We start from the raw sequence: 15,623 nt of genomic DNA, 5'->3' as shown, positions 1-15,623 counted from the left end.
GTCTTCATCATTAAGCATTCTTTTCCAATTCACATCTATTAAGAATACGTGCTTTATGCACCTTGAACTCATTTTTAGAATTTTGTATAAAAAAAAACTTCCTTTAAATGTTTCCTCATTCGTTTGCAAATTCTGAAATTTTTTGAAAATTTTACGATTTTTTAGTTAAAAAATTTCTATTTTTGTGTTCTTTCCCAATTGATACCTATTAGGAATATTTGCTCTATGCACCTTGAACCCATTTTTAGTACTTTGTTTAAAAATAAAACTCTCGTCAAAGTTTTCCTCATTTGTTTGCTAGTACTCAAAGCTGGACTGATTTTAGTTTTGACTTATTGTTGTGATTTTTTTGTTTAACCTTTCGAATTTACTTGTGACACCCACTTAGAAAATTTTCTATATGCACCTTGAACCCATTTTTAGTACTTTTCACAAAAAAACCTCCCATCAAATATTTCCTCATATATTTGCAAGCTCTCAAAGCTGGACAAAAATAAGTTTTGACTAGTTATTCGAGAAGTTCTCTCACATTATTGTGATGTTTTAGTTACGACTTTCCATCTGAAGTTCTTTCTCAGCTCACACTTACTGAACATACTATAGAATCTTTTCCAAATGCACCTTGAACCCATCTTTAGCATTTTGTAAAAATAGAACTCTCATAAAACATCTTCTCATTCATTTGCTAGTACTCAAAGCTGGACTTATTTTAGTTTCGTCTAATTATTGTGATTTTTTAGTTAATCATTTCCAATTCAAATTCTTTCCCTGTTAACACTTTGAATCCTTTCTATATGCACCTTGAACCCATTTTTAGTATTTTGTATAAATAGAACTCCCATAAAATATTTTCTCATTTATTTGCAAGTACTCAAAGCTGGACGAAAACAAGTTTTTAATTGAGTTCACGCGGAATTAACCCCATGATTGAGCCTTGCAATGCCACTTAAAAGGCATTCATTGTAATAAGCAGAGAGTAATCTGTTTTGTGCCTAGGCAAAAGGAGCGCAACCTGAGACTGAAACTGAGGCAAGGACTACGTCAGAGAACTGAGCCTGGGGGACAAGTCGCATGAAAATGTCGCGTCATTCACATTGTCATTGTCATTGCTTCCTCCTCTGGCTATGTTCTATGTCGCTGTCTATGATGCGACTGTGGATCGGCCATCAAAGTGTTGTCACTGTCAGTGCGAATGTCACAGACACATCAGGGATTAGCGCAAGGACAAGGAGACAACGTTGTTGTTGGGAAGCCGAAAGCCGGAAGCCGGATTTAAGGGTTTATGCGCGGCCCTGACAAAATACTCGTAGAGCACCTGCCGCAACCCCCCTTTCCTCCTCCTTCCCCTTTCCCACAGACTACCTCAGTCCAGCCACAACAATATTATGCGTTCGTCCTTTTGGCAAACAAAACGATGTCAACCGCAATAACAGCAACAACAACAACAATAATGAGGGCAAACATCAACAACAGGCGACGGGGCGACGATTGAAAGTCAAAGGCTTGGGCCGCGGGGGAAAGACGAAACAGAGAGCGATCTCTCACTCTTTCTCCCTCTCCCTCTCTCCATCTCTCTCTCTCTATGTGTGTTGTTGTGTCTAGTGCCCATTTCGTCATTACTTCAACCACATTTACATGTGTCAAACCCCGGCGAACCTTTGAAGCGTCCCGGATGTCAAAGCACCAAACTGTCAGCGGCCAACCCCCGTCTGACCAGCCAACCCCCCACTCCCCCTCTTTCCCTCGCTTAGCAGCTGCAGCTCATCTTGCTGCTGCTGCTTCTGTTGCTGCTGCGTCAGTCAAAGTCGTGAGCTGTGGGCTGCTTTCAAGTTTTGTGCCAAAACCCGGGGAAGTTTCTTCGCTTTTGATGCACGCATCATTCCCCCTTCAACACCCCCTTCCCTCTCCTTGCTTGTGCGTCGGCATTCCCCATTTGCCTCCTCATTACGTATGTCCTGTGGCATTGTCAACATGTCCTACGCATTATAAACGAATTACTGTCGTCTCCCCGGTTCGTTGCTCTCCACGCTTGTGTGTGTGTCTCGGTGTGTGTGTGTGTGTGTGTGTGTGTGTGTGTGTGTGTGTGTGTGTGTGTTGGTGTGTGTGTGTGTGCTTCTGTTTTGAGTTTAGCCGGCAAGTTGGTTAATCGCCGGTAAATTTAATTAGACATCGGTGTGGGTAAATTACGGTAAATAAATGTCTAGCAAGATGGGAAGACCATAATGGGTGCTCTCTTCTGCTTCTTCTACCCCTCTCTCTCTCTCTATCTCTCTCTCTCTCTCGCACTAGTTCTCGTTCTCCACTTTTAATCCATTCCGAAAGGTAAATAAAGTGCCACAGAATAAAGAATCTCGACTCGTTAGACGCCATGCAAATTGAATCGTCAGCAGGGCTTCCTCTTCTCTTCATTCTATCTATATTCAAGGCAGAAAAGATTGTTAATATATCTACACTCCAGTCATTGATTCTCAAGAAAGATTTAGGGGGATTTAGTGAAGTGTAGAGGATAATCATAGCATTCTGTTCTATAAAATAGAAGCGCATAAAACGTGATAACTAGAAAAACCAAATAAGCTAAAGCAAGTTTATTTTGTATAGAATTGAACTATTAAATAGTGCTCTATTGGTTAAGATGGCATCAATTAGGATAGATTCTCTATAATGGCATTATTTTTCTATCATCCCATACCGTCCAATCTTTGCTTTCTCTAGTTAAATGACCATTTATTTCTCTTACTCTCTATTGCTAATTTTTATATTTCTTAAGAGCTTCATCTTCTCGACTTTATGCATAAATAAAGTCATTATGGTTACATATTAAGCCACCTGTTCTCTTAGCGTCTTCATGTTATAGACGTTGTATGAATTGCCTTTTTACCATATACTCCCTTAAAACAAAATTAGTTCCACTAGAGTTATTTTTGAAGGTCAAAGACACGATTATTTATACTTATATGGATAAAGTTAACAGATGTTGAGATTAAAACAGCTTTTTCAATCAAAAATGATTGCTATAAACAACAAGTGAGGTGTTAATATGGTAATTTTTAGAAGTTCTCAAAAAAAATTAAATTAGAGCATATTTCATAGACGAAGTTATATTAAGTTTAACTTAAAGGGAAGTCAAATAAAGCCAGAGAATATTTTGCAAAATTAGTTTTTTACCTATTTGATGCTCATCAAGTAAATGTGAATGAAATTTGAATATCGAACTTTATTTATGCCTCAAATTTACTTTAATAAATTATCAAGTCATTTTTTTATGGATGAACTTATATTTACTTCTTTTAAAGTAATTAAAATTGATCTAAAGAGTATTTTACAAAATCAGTTAAACATATTTACCTATTTGATTCACATCAAGTGAGTGTTATTGAAATTTGAATATTTGCATAAACTAGATCGAACTTTATTTATGCCCCAAATTTATTTCAATAATTGTCAAGTCGTTTTTGGTTTGTACTCGATGCCAATTGACATGGCGACTGTTCGATCGAATGCAACTTCCATTTGATTATCGTGCGGTTGTTTCGTTTCTTTTTTTTTTGCGCGTATACTTGTTATTTTTTTCGTCAACTCTGAGGCGCGACAGGGACACGGACAGGGACACGGACACGATGTCCTCGCGATATCCTGACGATGATGATGGGCAACGGAGATGGGCGATGGGCGATGGCGACGCATCGATTGTGAAATGTCAGTGTAAAATTTTATTACTTCAATAACTTTGCCGTTATGAGGACTTAATTTATGAGTCGCAACAACAATGACACAGGGCGCAGGACGCAGGACGCAAAGGACGTCGAGGCAAGGACAACAATTGCGAAAAAGCTGCAACTGCTGCAATTTTTCCAACATGTCCATCTACCTACCTCCTATGGCTATCTCTTTCGCTCTCTCTCTCTCGCGTTCGTCCTGTGATAATGTCCTGTTTAAATGCAATAATTTCAACTGCAATTTTTGCCGTGGGGTCTGCGTCCTGCGTCCTGTGTCCTGTGTGAGTGTGACGACCAACTGACTGCCAGCTTGCATTTATTTATTGCTGACTGACGTGGCTCGGGTTTGTGGCATGAGTGTGTTCGCTTCCTCTTCTCTCTCTCTCTCTCTCTCTCTCTCTTTTTTGTGGGGCAGGTGCAACCCCAGTTTTACCAGTTTGCAACAGTCAGTCGTCAGTCTGTCTAGTTGCAGTCATAAAAACGAAAGTTATGACGTCGCCCCTTGGATTTATGGGCATTTTGCAGAATTATTGTTATTTATTTTATTGATGTCTCTCAGCTCTCAGCTTTTGTGCAATTGCTAAAAAATATCGCATTTCGTTGCATACATTACGGCGACTAAGAGAGACAAAGAAGAGTGAGAGAAAACCCTTCGAAGCAACATTTGCTACATTTTTGCGCTGTCAGCGCAATTTATGTCCTTGACAGCGATAGGTATTTCCTTTGAAGTCGCCCTGCCCCATTTGCAGAGGGTGGCAAGTCCAGCTACAGCTACAGCTCCATGTTGCAGGTTGCACCTCCACACACAATTGTCTGACTGCCTATCTTTCTCACTCTGTCTAGGTGTGATTTAACCTCATGACTTGAGACTTGAGACTTGAGGCTCCCTTCAAGTTGCGAGTTGCGAATTGCGAGTCAAGTGGCTTTTCCATGGCTGGCAAACGTCGCTCACAAATCGCGAATATTTTGACGGAAACGTGTCATAAATAGCGCCGCTTGTGGCAATAAAACTAAGCCTTACCTCAACCTCTTCACTCCTCCCACCTCCCTCCTATCTCGTGTTGATTTAGTTGTTTGTCTGCTTTCGCTTCAAATTGCAGTTTGAGGTTTAGCAAAAAGGAAAGAAATGAAGTAAATAGCTTTGCTTTTTTTAGTTGGATTTTATCATATTGAAGTTATGTGAAGCAGGTGCTTGCAAACCTCAAGTAATAAGTGATAATAAATAATGTATTTTAGTTCTGATTGAAAACTTTCAAATTCGAGTTTTGAATGCAGTAACTGATGTTGTAATTCACTCCATAATCATGCCTTCTTTAGGAGATAAGGCTCATGAAATGGCTAGACGTATAAATTAAACTAAGTCTTTTAGAAACCGACCGGGTTTACTTACAATGTTCAGAAATCTGTGGTGTAATCATAGTTCTAGAGCTTGTTTGTTTAACATCTTTTGAGAATAATCCCTAGCTTATTTAATGCAATACTTTGTTGATTAGCATGAAGAAAGCATTTAATATTTTTCTATAATCTTAAGTCTTGAAACAGTTTCTTTATGAAACAGTTTCTTTACCCTCTTACTTGTTGTTCATCGTTTTAATATTATACAGAGCACACAATATTATATATTGAACTTGCGATAACAAATCATTTCAGATGAACTTGCCTTTTATTTGCAACTTTCTTGTCTAGTGTCATCAATCTAATCTCTTTCTATAATCTTAAGTCGGTTAGATCTGAATCATTTATTTATCTTAATAATTCCTCTAATATATTTAAATTTAAGTATTATACAGTGCAAAAGTTGAGGTTGAGATAAGCAAATGATTTAATGCTTGAATTAGACTTTTAGTGTCGTAAAGTCACTCTTATCTATTTCCTTAATCTTAAGCGCTTGAAGATGAATCAAGCTAACTCTTTGAGCATTCCTTTAAACATAATATTGATTTCGTTATCACTAAAATGATACTATATATGTACATAATCAGCAATGTCAACTTTGAGCTTGCAATTTGAGAGTGCAAAAGTTCAGTGATAAGCAAATAATTTGAGATTTGACTTTTTGAGTAATGATGACGAATCAAGCTAATTTCTTTGGGAATTCCTTTAAGTTATATATAATCAGCAATGTGTCTTTGAAGATGAACTTGACTTGATGTGGTATTTTGCTGTTCAGTGTTAACAAGTTACAATGATCTCTGTCTATAATCTCTAGAGTTTTTAACATAAATCAACAAGTTCCTTATGGATTCTTCTTATACATCAACCTTGAGCTTGTCAACCTTGAGCTTGTGAATTGATTTCATAGAAGATGAATTCGCGTTTTATTTGATACTTTGCTGTTGGGTTTCATCAAGTCACAATAATCTCTTTCTATAATCATTTTTGTATGAATTTATTATCACTTAAATATTATACATTATCAACAATGGGAACTTTAAACTCGTGATTTGATTACATTAAAGATGAACTTTTGATGTGTCATTAAAATAAACTAATTTGAATCGTTTGCTATAATTTAAAGCGTCTCGCACATGAGTCATGAAAATGTCTACGTCATCAGTCTTATGTTGAAAAGAATTAACAATGTAAATTGCAGTGCATTATTTTAGAAGCTGCTTTTTCAGTTTTGAGGTGTGAAATGCAAAGAGAGCAAATCACAGTTTCATTTTAGGCGCAACATTTTGGCAAATAAGCCGATAGAAAGTGGCTTCTACACATCGACTTGAAACACAAATGAACTCCACTCATTCCCTGCTCTTCTCCTCCTCCTCTTGCACTCCGCTTGCCACTTGACTTCAGTCCGGCAGCTGGCACTTGATGATGACGGAATCGTGTCAATATCCATTGGCGCCGAGGCACGTGTGTGAAGCGTAAATTCCATCGCAATGCTAATGGTTAGCAGCCGGCAAAAAGAGGGAAAAAAAAAGAAACTGGCACGCCGAGATTTCAGTTCAGTTGAGTTCAGTTTGAGGAGTTTCCATTTCAATGCTAGAGCAGAGAGGAGTAAGGGAAAGGGAAGGAGAAGGAGAGAGGCACGTTGTGTTGATGTTGGCGATTTTGGTTGCCAGCAGCTTCAGCTTCAGGTTCGACCTCAGCTCCCTGTTGGCCATTAGCACGTGCAAACATTCCAAAGATTGAACCGATGGCAACAGCAGCGTCAACAGCGACGTCGACTGCGACTGCGACTGCGACTGAGGCGGCTGCACATAATTTGCGCAAATTACCGACAGCGCATTGCCATATTTTCCATTGGCAATGATGCCGCAGGGTCTCTTGACTCGCTTTCTATTTATGGCTCGGCTGGCGAGATGATTGCGTTGCTGCCGCTGTTGCTGTTGCTGCTGCTTCTGTTTTTGGCCTGGCCCAGACAGGTGCGAAACAAGCACGATGGAGAGCCACGACGATGCTGCCACGTCTATGCGCCAGGACAAGGTTTATCAGCAGTCCTGGCACTCGCTGCCTTTGCCGCTGTTGCTGTTGCACGAACTGCACAAATCATTTCCGAATTGCAAGAAAGTTTGTCTCGGCTGCGAAGGCTGCTGCTGCTTGGCTTGCCCACGACATAAGCTCCATTCATAACTTTGCCTTGTTTATGTTTGTGGGATGTGATGCGACCAATGCGTTGCGTTGCCCCAACTGCGTCTGCAACAAGCACGCTTCGTGCCTCTTGCCGCTCACACTCTGCCAAAATAGATGCTAGAGTCACAAGTGCACGCAGCTCAAATCATCTGCCAGCTAGGGTATATGCTAATCGAGTAAGCAACTGCGAGGCAAAGCAACAGGGTATCCCGCAGTTCAATTTAGAAAAAGAACAAAGAGTGTTCAAGAGAGAGAAAAAGAGAGAACATTATAACATTATAAACGATACCCTGAATATTCTTTCTGTTGAATTCTTCGTTTCAGGTAATATTTATTTAGCAACTCAAACATAATTGAGGTATATTTTCTAGTAGAAAAGTCAACTAACTGAAGCTCTGATTAGGCATGCTTGGAAGTCAATCAATGAAAGAATATAAAATGCTTTATAATATGCTTAACGCTCTAATACACACATTATTTATTATTTGACTAACGAGATCTTTTGAAGTCATTTGAATTAACATATAGTTGTCAGTTGAGAATAATCCAATTACAAATATCAATATGTTTATGACCAACTGACAAATATAATTCGATTAAAAAAAACTTTTATTTTTTATATAATACAAATTATATGATGAGTGCCTCAAAAAAATTCTGGGGCTTAGAGACGTTTTTTCGTATTTTTCTATCAATTATTCTCATTCTATTCAGTTGCTTCTATAATATCTTGCTATTGGGACATTAAGCAACAAAAATCATTGAACAGAGCTATAGAATAACATTCACTTATTTTTAAAATGCACTCATATATGTATAGGGTATTTTCAAGTCTAGACAAATACTATAAACAACATGCTGTGATGAGTAATTTCTTCAAACAAAATACTATGAATGCTATTTATGAGAGCTTATCAGCTGCTTTTGATTCTCTCTGACCCGATTTGGAACTCTCTCGCTGTCTCGCTAATCAGCTGCTTTTGATGAGCTGCTCTTTGTTTTTATAGGTATATAGTAATCGAGTCTACTAGTTAGTGAATGTGAATTCCATGCTGTGCATCATTTCGCAACAGCTTTGCCTTGCTCTCTCTTTCTCTCTTTCTTTCTTTGTTTCTATTCCTTATGAGGAGCCTGTTGTCCTGTGAGTAGGACATGAATGCGCGCTACGTGTGAATGGCATTTGCCAAAAAAAAATAGCAGCAGATGGCAAAAAGCCTCCACACTGAGTGGCTAGCAGAGTGAGCTTAGACAGCGGTGGCATTGATGCGATGTGATTCCGATGCCAATTCTGATGTTGATGCTCACTCTCTCTCTCTCTCTCTCTCTCTCTCTCTCTCTGCTCAGTTCTTTCTTGTTATGCTCGACGCGCTTCCATCACGATTTTCATCCATACGATGCAACGTCACGCACAACCATATACAATAATATCCAATTCGCGCATCACTTGCAGCCTGCTCCCAACTTGCCACACACACAAACACACACACACACACACTGACGTGTCATGTCGCATGCGTCAAATGAATGTTTCATACTCGGCACATTCCACGTGCCACTTGTGCACCGCACTCGAGGGGGGGAGGGGGGAGACTCATCTGGTTCTTCTTTTTTTTGTTTTCAGAGTGGGAGCCAACGTTTGATTAGTTTTTGTTGTTTTTTGTCTTGCCTCTTGATCGACTTGAGTCAGACGACATACTCGGCATGCGAAATGATAATTGACAATGCCTAAAATAGGTTCTCAGACTACGAAAACTGAGAGTGTTTGATGCGTGCGGTAACAACATGCGGATTATTTATGAATAATTTCTGAATATCTGCATTACCCAAACCACAAATTATTTATTGCAACTTGTTGTGAAAGATGTATTTGAAAAGCTTCGGACGAAGGCAGTTATCAAGATTTCTATAAATTATATGAGTATTTACTCTTCACAATCTTTAGTAATTAATTAATATTCAAAATATTCATAAATGATATCATTTATTTCCCAATTGCTTGAAATCATTTCGCTTCTTTTGACTTAAATGTTTCAATAATCATAAAAATAGTTTTCAATGTTTATTATTATTTATATTATATATTCATATTATATTCATAAGTGATTTTATTTATTTCTCAATTCTTTGAAATTCATTACAATTGTAAATTTGCACATATTATAAACATATTATAATTAGCATAACAATCGAGACCGCATTAAGTTCTAAACATCTTTTACTCTTTCTCTGTATATTCGATGTTGTGTATTTTATTTGGAAACCGATATTAACAATCAAATAATTATTAAGATACAAAGTATGTATTTAAATGAACAATAAGATAAATTGTGAAACTACAACTCACAAATAAACTCGAGGGCGTTGTGACATTTCAATTTACTCATACCGTAAACCTTGTCTACTAATTTTAACTCAACGCAATCCCCATCGCCTCTGGGTTCCCAATCATGCCACGATCTATAAGCGATAAAATAGCCATTAAAATACCAATGATTGATCCAATAGTGCTCAGAAGTCAAATGTTCTGCGATCAAATTGAGCTCAAGGCTCGACGTAATCCAAACCAAATGTGCCCCCAATTGATTACATTTTTTTGTAGCTTCAGAAAATGGTTCCCTAGATGTGCTAATATAATAATATTTTTCGCCAATTTTACGAACATCAGGATAGAGCAAAATACGAAAATACTGCTCGTAACCGTTAAACCTTTTTTCCATGCTCTCGACTTTTGATGGTATTTGATCAACTTTGTCCAACCTTTTTTCTATACTCTCGACTTTGTCCAACCTTTTTTCCATGCTCTCGACTTTGTCCAACCTTTTTTCCATATTCTCGAATTTTGCCAGTATTTGATCAATTTTGTCATCAGGCCTCTCAAGCGAAGCTTTCGCATGTCTTAAAAGAGGTTTCACAACTTGAAGGCAATAAGTACCGCAGGTGTTGTGCAGTTGCTCAGGCACATCGCATTGCTAATAAAAAAGCAAATATTTGCACTTTAGAAATATTGCACTAAATACTGATTAATATAGTACCGCTCACCAAATCACAACGAATCGCTTGCACAGCAAATATTATTATTATTAGCGGGAACGGAATTACTTGCATCGCGCTTCAACTTTGCGTATCAATGATTAAACGTAAACTGAAGCCGACGGATCTCATTTCATTCAAGAATAACTCTAAAATGTATGTAATAATTGTTGTCATTGCAAATAATCTCAGCTTATATTGAGGTCAACGCACTGGGGTTATCTTAAAAAATATGCATTCAACTACTTATCAGCAATTGTTTTCTTCTGTATTCTGTTTTAATTATAGAATTTTCATTATATATACTTACCTATTCTTATTTCAATTTTAGTAGATCTCATCCTACTAGTATTCTGTTTTTTATTTTAGTATTTACATTCTATTTGTAAATAAACACAATACTCAATTCTAGTAGATCTAAAATACAAAACTTTTTATTTCCTCTTTCTTATGAAACAGTTTTATTGAATGCAACCTCCTACATTTACGATATTTTGCACATTACCAACACTGGAGAACTATATATATGTATATCGATTTGAAGCAAAAGTTTTGAAACAGTTATTGGCATCATCAATTGAAGTGTAAGTAAACAACATTAAAAATAATTGCAACTAAATCCATGCGATTGCGCCGCCATCACATTTTAGCGTACAAATGGCGCTGCTCCCAGTGTTGCACAGGACTCAGTCGCAGTCTTCGTCTCCATCTCCATCTGCAGGACTCGCATCCTTTTGAGCAACAGAAGGAGCTGCCGCTGCAGTTCGAAGAGTGGCAAATGTAACGGCGCAAAAGCTTTCTCGAGTGCATAAATCTGTCGCTAGAATTTCCTTTTCCAAGTCATTTTATGATTATGTGAGAGATTTTTCCGGCACAACTTGCAAGCCATCTGCGAGTGTGTGGGTGTGCCAAGTGTACGTGTGTATGTGAGTGTGTCTGTGTGAGTGACTGTATAATGCAACTGTAAATTCGATGTGCTCAAGTCGTTTCAGCATTGCATTTGAAGCCACTTTGATGCTTCTTTTGACTTGAATGTTCCAATAATTATTAAAATCGATTTTAATGTTTATTTTCTCTCTGTGAATTGCGATTATTGCAAAGTGCAACAGCAACGATCCGCTGTTATTACTATTTAATAAACAACACAGTAAACAACATAATTGTGTTTTATTTGTAATATCCTATTCCAGCAAGACATGTCCTTTTAAAATGCGGCAGGATATGACCGTGATATAGCTTACTTTCGATATAGGTCATTCGGTCATTCCATAACTCGACCACATCCTTAAGAATCTGGAAAGGACACATATTTTTATGATCCAGGGAACCAGCACTATCGATTGGCATTCAAGGATTTTAATGATATTCTCAAAAAAACCGCCTCAAATTTTGTTAAGGGGTAGGGCATGGAAAATTAGTGAAAAATTGGAAAATCCCCAGTATCTCGGCCATTTGAAGGACGATCGGGATGTCCTTTGGCACAAAGATAGCTTTCGTCAATACAAACCGAATGACATTTTCAAAAGGACAAATATCCTTTAAGGATCCGAGTTATAAGGACTTTTTCCTATACAAAAAATAGCCTATATCTCGGCCGTATCGTGTCGGATCCTTTCGAGTCGTGTGTCAAACGACATTTATTGGTGAGGCCTATCATCCTGCCAAAGGACATTCCAATCGTCCTTGTAGTTCCTGAGTTATCCTGCAATTTGTAAATTTTAGCGTTTTCTCACGTGCCGCGGACCAAAAAATTACAAGGTCTGGATTCTTAGATGACCCCATATTTTTTTGATGCAGATCGGTAGAGTAGGTCCTTATGATCATAGCAATATATGTCTTTTGAAAATGTGGCAGGATATGGCCGAGATATAGCTTGTTTTCGATAAAGGATTCTTAACACACCCTTCAAGTATGCTATAATTTTATTTAGCGACAATCCCAAATTTGAAATTTCAAAATAACCGCAAAAAAGCAAATCCGTTAAAGTTAAAAGATAAGTTTTTTTTTCGTATCACTGCCACATCCTTAAATATTTAGCAAGGACATTGATTTTTGTGATCAGGGGAACCAGGACTATCGATTGACATAAATGGATTTTAAAAATCTCTTCAAAAAATTCGCCTGAAATTTTTTAAGGGGTAGGCATAGGAAAATGACCAAAATTTTCAAAAATCCACTGTATCTCGGCCATTTGAAGGACGATCGGGATGTCCTTTGGCACAAGGATAGCTTTCGTCAATCCAAGCCGAATGACATTTTCAAAAAGACAAATATCCTTCAAGGATCTAAGTTACAAGGACTTTTTCCTATACAAAAAATAGCCTATATCTCGGCCGTATCGTGTCGGATCCTTTCGAGTAATGTGCCAAACGATAGATATTGGTGAGGCCTATCATCCTGCCAAAGGACATTCCTATCGTCCTTGTAGTTCCCAAGTTATCCTGCAATTTGCAAATTTTAATGTTTTTTCATGAGCCGCGGACCAAAAAATTTCAAGTGTTGGATCCTTAGATAACCCCATGTTTTTTTGATGCAGATCGGTAGAGTAGGTCCTTATGATCGTAGCAATATATGTCCTTTGAAAATCCGACAGGATATGGCGGAGACATAACCTGTTTTCGAAAAAACATCCTTATCACACCCTCGAAGTATGCTATATATTTTTTTAATTGACAATCCCAAATTTAACATTTCATAATAACTGCAAAAAAAGCAAATCCGTTAAAATTAAAGAAGAATCATTTTTGTGCCGTATCTTTGCTATATCCTTAAAGATCTAACAAGGACATATATTTTTGTGATCAGGACTATCGATTTATACTAACGGATTTTAAAAATCTTTTACAAAATTTCACATTAAAATTTTGTAAGGGGTAGGCATGGAAAATTAGTGAAAAATTGGAAAATCCGCCGTATCTCGGTCATTTGAAGGTCGATCGGGATGTCCTTTGGCATAACGATAGCTTTAGTCAATACAAACCGACTGCCATTTTTAAAAGGACGAATATCCTTCAAGGATCCGAGTTATAAGGACTTTTTTGTATACAAAAAATAGCTTATATCTCAGCCGTATCCTGTCGGATCCTTACGAGTCCTGTGTCAAACGACATTTATTGGTGAGGCCTATCATCCTGCCAAAGGACATTCCAATCGTCCGTGTACTTTCCGAGTTATCCTGGAATTTGTAAATTTTAGCGTTTTCTCACGTGCCGCGGACCAAAAAATTTCAAGTGTTGGATTCTTAGATAACCCCATGTTTTGTTGATGCAGATCGGTAGAGTAGGTCCTTATGATCATAGCAATATATGTCCTTTGGAAATCCGACAGGATATGGCGGAGATATAGCTTGTTTTCGAAAAAGGATCCATGACAAATCCTAAAAGTATGCTATGATTTTTTTTCCCGGCGCCAATTTTAAATTTGAGAGTAACTGACGAAAAAGAAAATCCGTTAAAATTGAAAAATATTAGTTTTTAATTTTTTTGCATTATTTCTGCAAAATTCAAGAATTTTAAGGATTTTAAAAATATTTCAATTAAAGATTTCATTTACATTCAAATTAAGGTTTCATAAATATTTAGAACACAAAGCTTTAGTAAGAAATATATTTATAATATAAGCTTATTTATAATCCTTTTCTGGCTTTTTACAGATGTCCTTTTGGGTCCTGAGATCTCACAGTTTTTGATGGACGCACTCAATTGATTCCTTGACAGAAAACTCGCAAGCTGAAATGAAATGGAAAAGAATACATTAATAATTATGTAATAATAATATTGAATATAAATAATAATTTCTAACTTTGAAAGGATATTAATAGATGTTTAAATCAGGAAGTAATAAACAGTGGTGAAATAAAGAAGAGAAATTGTTGTTTCCTTAAATTTTTGAGACGGAGATTAACGACAGAAGTATTACTTTAAGATCGCGTCTATGCCACAGCAATATAACGCTGAGCACGTTCGCATTGGATGGACGATGTCACCGAACCGGATGCGAGACGCGAAATGTGTTTTACCTGGACTGAGGACCAAGACTTTTTGTATAGAGCACACTGTCAACAACGTCATTGCCATCATCATTATTTTATTTTCTGCTGCTGCTGTTGATGATGTTGTTGTTGCTACTGTTGTTGTTATTGGTTGGTTATTAGTTGGAAAGAGTTGACGTAAATTATCGATAGCCATCGATAGTTTATGTCACACCATTGACTTTGATATACGACGAGATTTTGCACAAATCATAAATAACGGCAAATGCGATAATAAATTTGAAATTTCCTGGCGGCAGCAGCAAATGATCGTCTTCGTCTTCGTCTCCGTGTGGCCACGACAGTTTCTCGTCTCCATCTCTCTCGCTCTCTCTCTCTCTCTTGGCCAGCAGTCCCCCATTTGGCATTGGCAAACTCAAAGTGCGCGGCTAGGCCGGCCAAGTGGGCTGACATGACGTCGTCGTCGTCGACGACAAGAGCAACGTGATTGCTGCTGCTGCAGTGCATCGCCTAGTCAAGGGGGGTCAAAGGGTGGACTGCACCCAAGAGGTGTTTGTCGTACGTGCAATTTATTCATAAATGTTTTAGCCCACATTCAAAGCTCGCACAAGCTCGACGATTTGACGGAGATGAATTCATCTTTGATAGATGATGGATGTGCCGGCTGCAGCGGCAGCCAACATAAGTCATCCGACCAGACCGAGACCCAGTAGCAGCCACAGTCACAGTAGCACTCACAGCTCTCTCTCTCTCTCTCTCTGTCTCTAACAACCCTGGCTGCCCAATTCCCCGGCACGGTCAGAAGAAGCGAGCTGGTCGCAAGGCAAGCGAAGAGTAGAGCAGGGTAAGGAGTCTTTTGTGACGTCTGAGAAATGTGCAACATCCACGACGTGGCGCACTTGAAGCATCCACTACACACACACACACACACACACTGAGAGCACTTTATACTTGCATCAGTCGAGAGGTGGCATATGTGTGTCGTTGTCGTCAGCATCGACATCGGCTATCAATGATATATGGGCGCCGGCTATGTGCGACAATAAGGTAAAATAATGTCGCAGGTGTTCCACAAGACGACGAAAGAGTTTAGATTACCTTATTCTATCAAATCAATCATAACGAGCTCCAATTGAAATTGAAGGCATTAAAAATGTGCTCACATTTGTCTAAACTAGAGAGAGAGAGAAACTAAATTGAAGTAACGATTTGTTCTATTCACTAGTTTAAGGCAACCTTTTAGGAATGTCAACACTGAGTTGGGAACTGGCACACAAAGACATTTCTCACGATCCCAGCGCGCAGATCCT

General features: G+C 38.1%; 2 long non-coding RNA genes across 5 annotated transcripts in view; one reads left to right on the top strand and one right to left on the bottom strand.

Annotated features, from left to right (window-relative positions):
- Positions 1-14,064, top strand: part of LOC132789895 (uncharacterized) — a 36,505-nt gene extending 22,441 nt beyond the window's left edge. The window contains exon 3 of one of the 2 annotated variants that reach the window (XR_009632750.1): positions 13,975-14,064. This is a non-coding gene — a long non-coding RNA (uncharacterized LOC132789895). Of the gene's footprint in view, positions 1-10,781; positions 10,834-13,974 lie in introns of those variants that run through there. The other variant, XR_009632753.1, reaches the window with a different exon arrangement.
- The window catches only part of LOC132789891 (uncharacterized), a 100,908-nt gene continuing 99,108 nt past the window's right edge, over positions 13,824-15,623 (bottom strand). For 2 of the 3 annotated variants that reach the window (XR_009632747.1, XR_009632748.1), the window contains exon 5: positions 13,835-14,050. This is a non-coding gene — a long non-coding RNA (uncharacterized LOC132789891). Of the gene's footprint in view, positions 14,051-15,623 lie in introns of all 3 variants that reach the window. The other variant, XR_009632746.1, reaches the window with a different exon arrangement.

Source organism: Drosophila nasuta, chromosome 2L (genome assembly GCF_023558535.2).
Source record: "Drosophila nasuta strain 15112-1781.00 chromosome 2L, ASM2355853v1, whole genome shotgun sequence".
Taxonomy (NCBI): domain Eukaryota; kingdom Metazoa; phylum Arthropoda; class Insecta; order Diptera; family Drosophilidae; genus Drosophila; species Drosophila nasuta.
The sequence above is the reverse complement of the archived record's forward strand: the minus strand, read 5'-3'. Positions and strand labels throughout refer to the sequence as shown.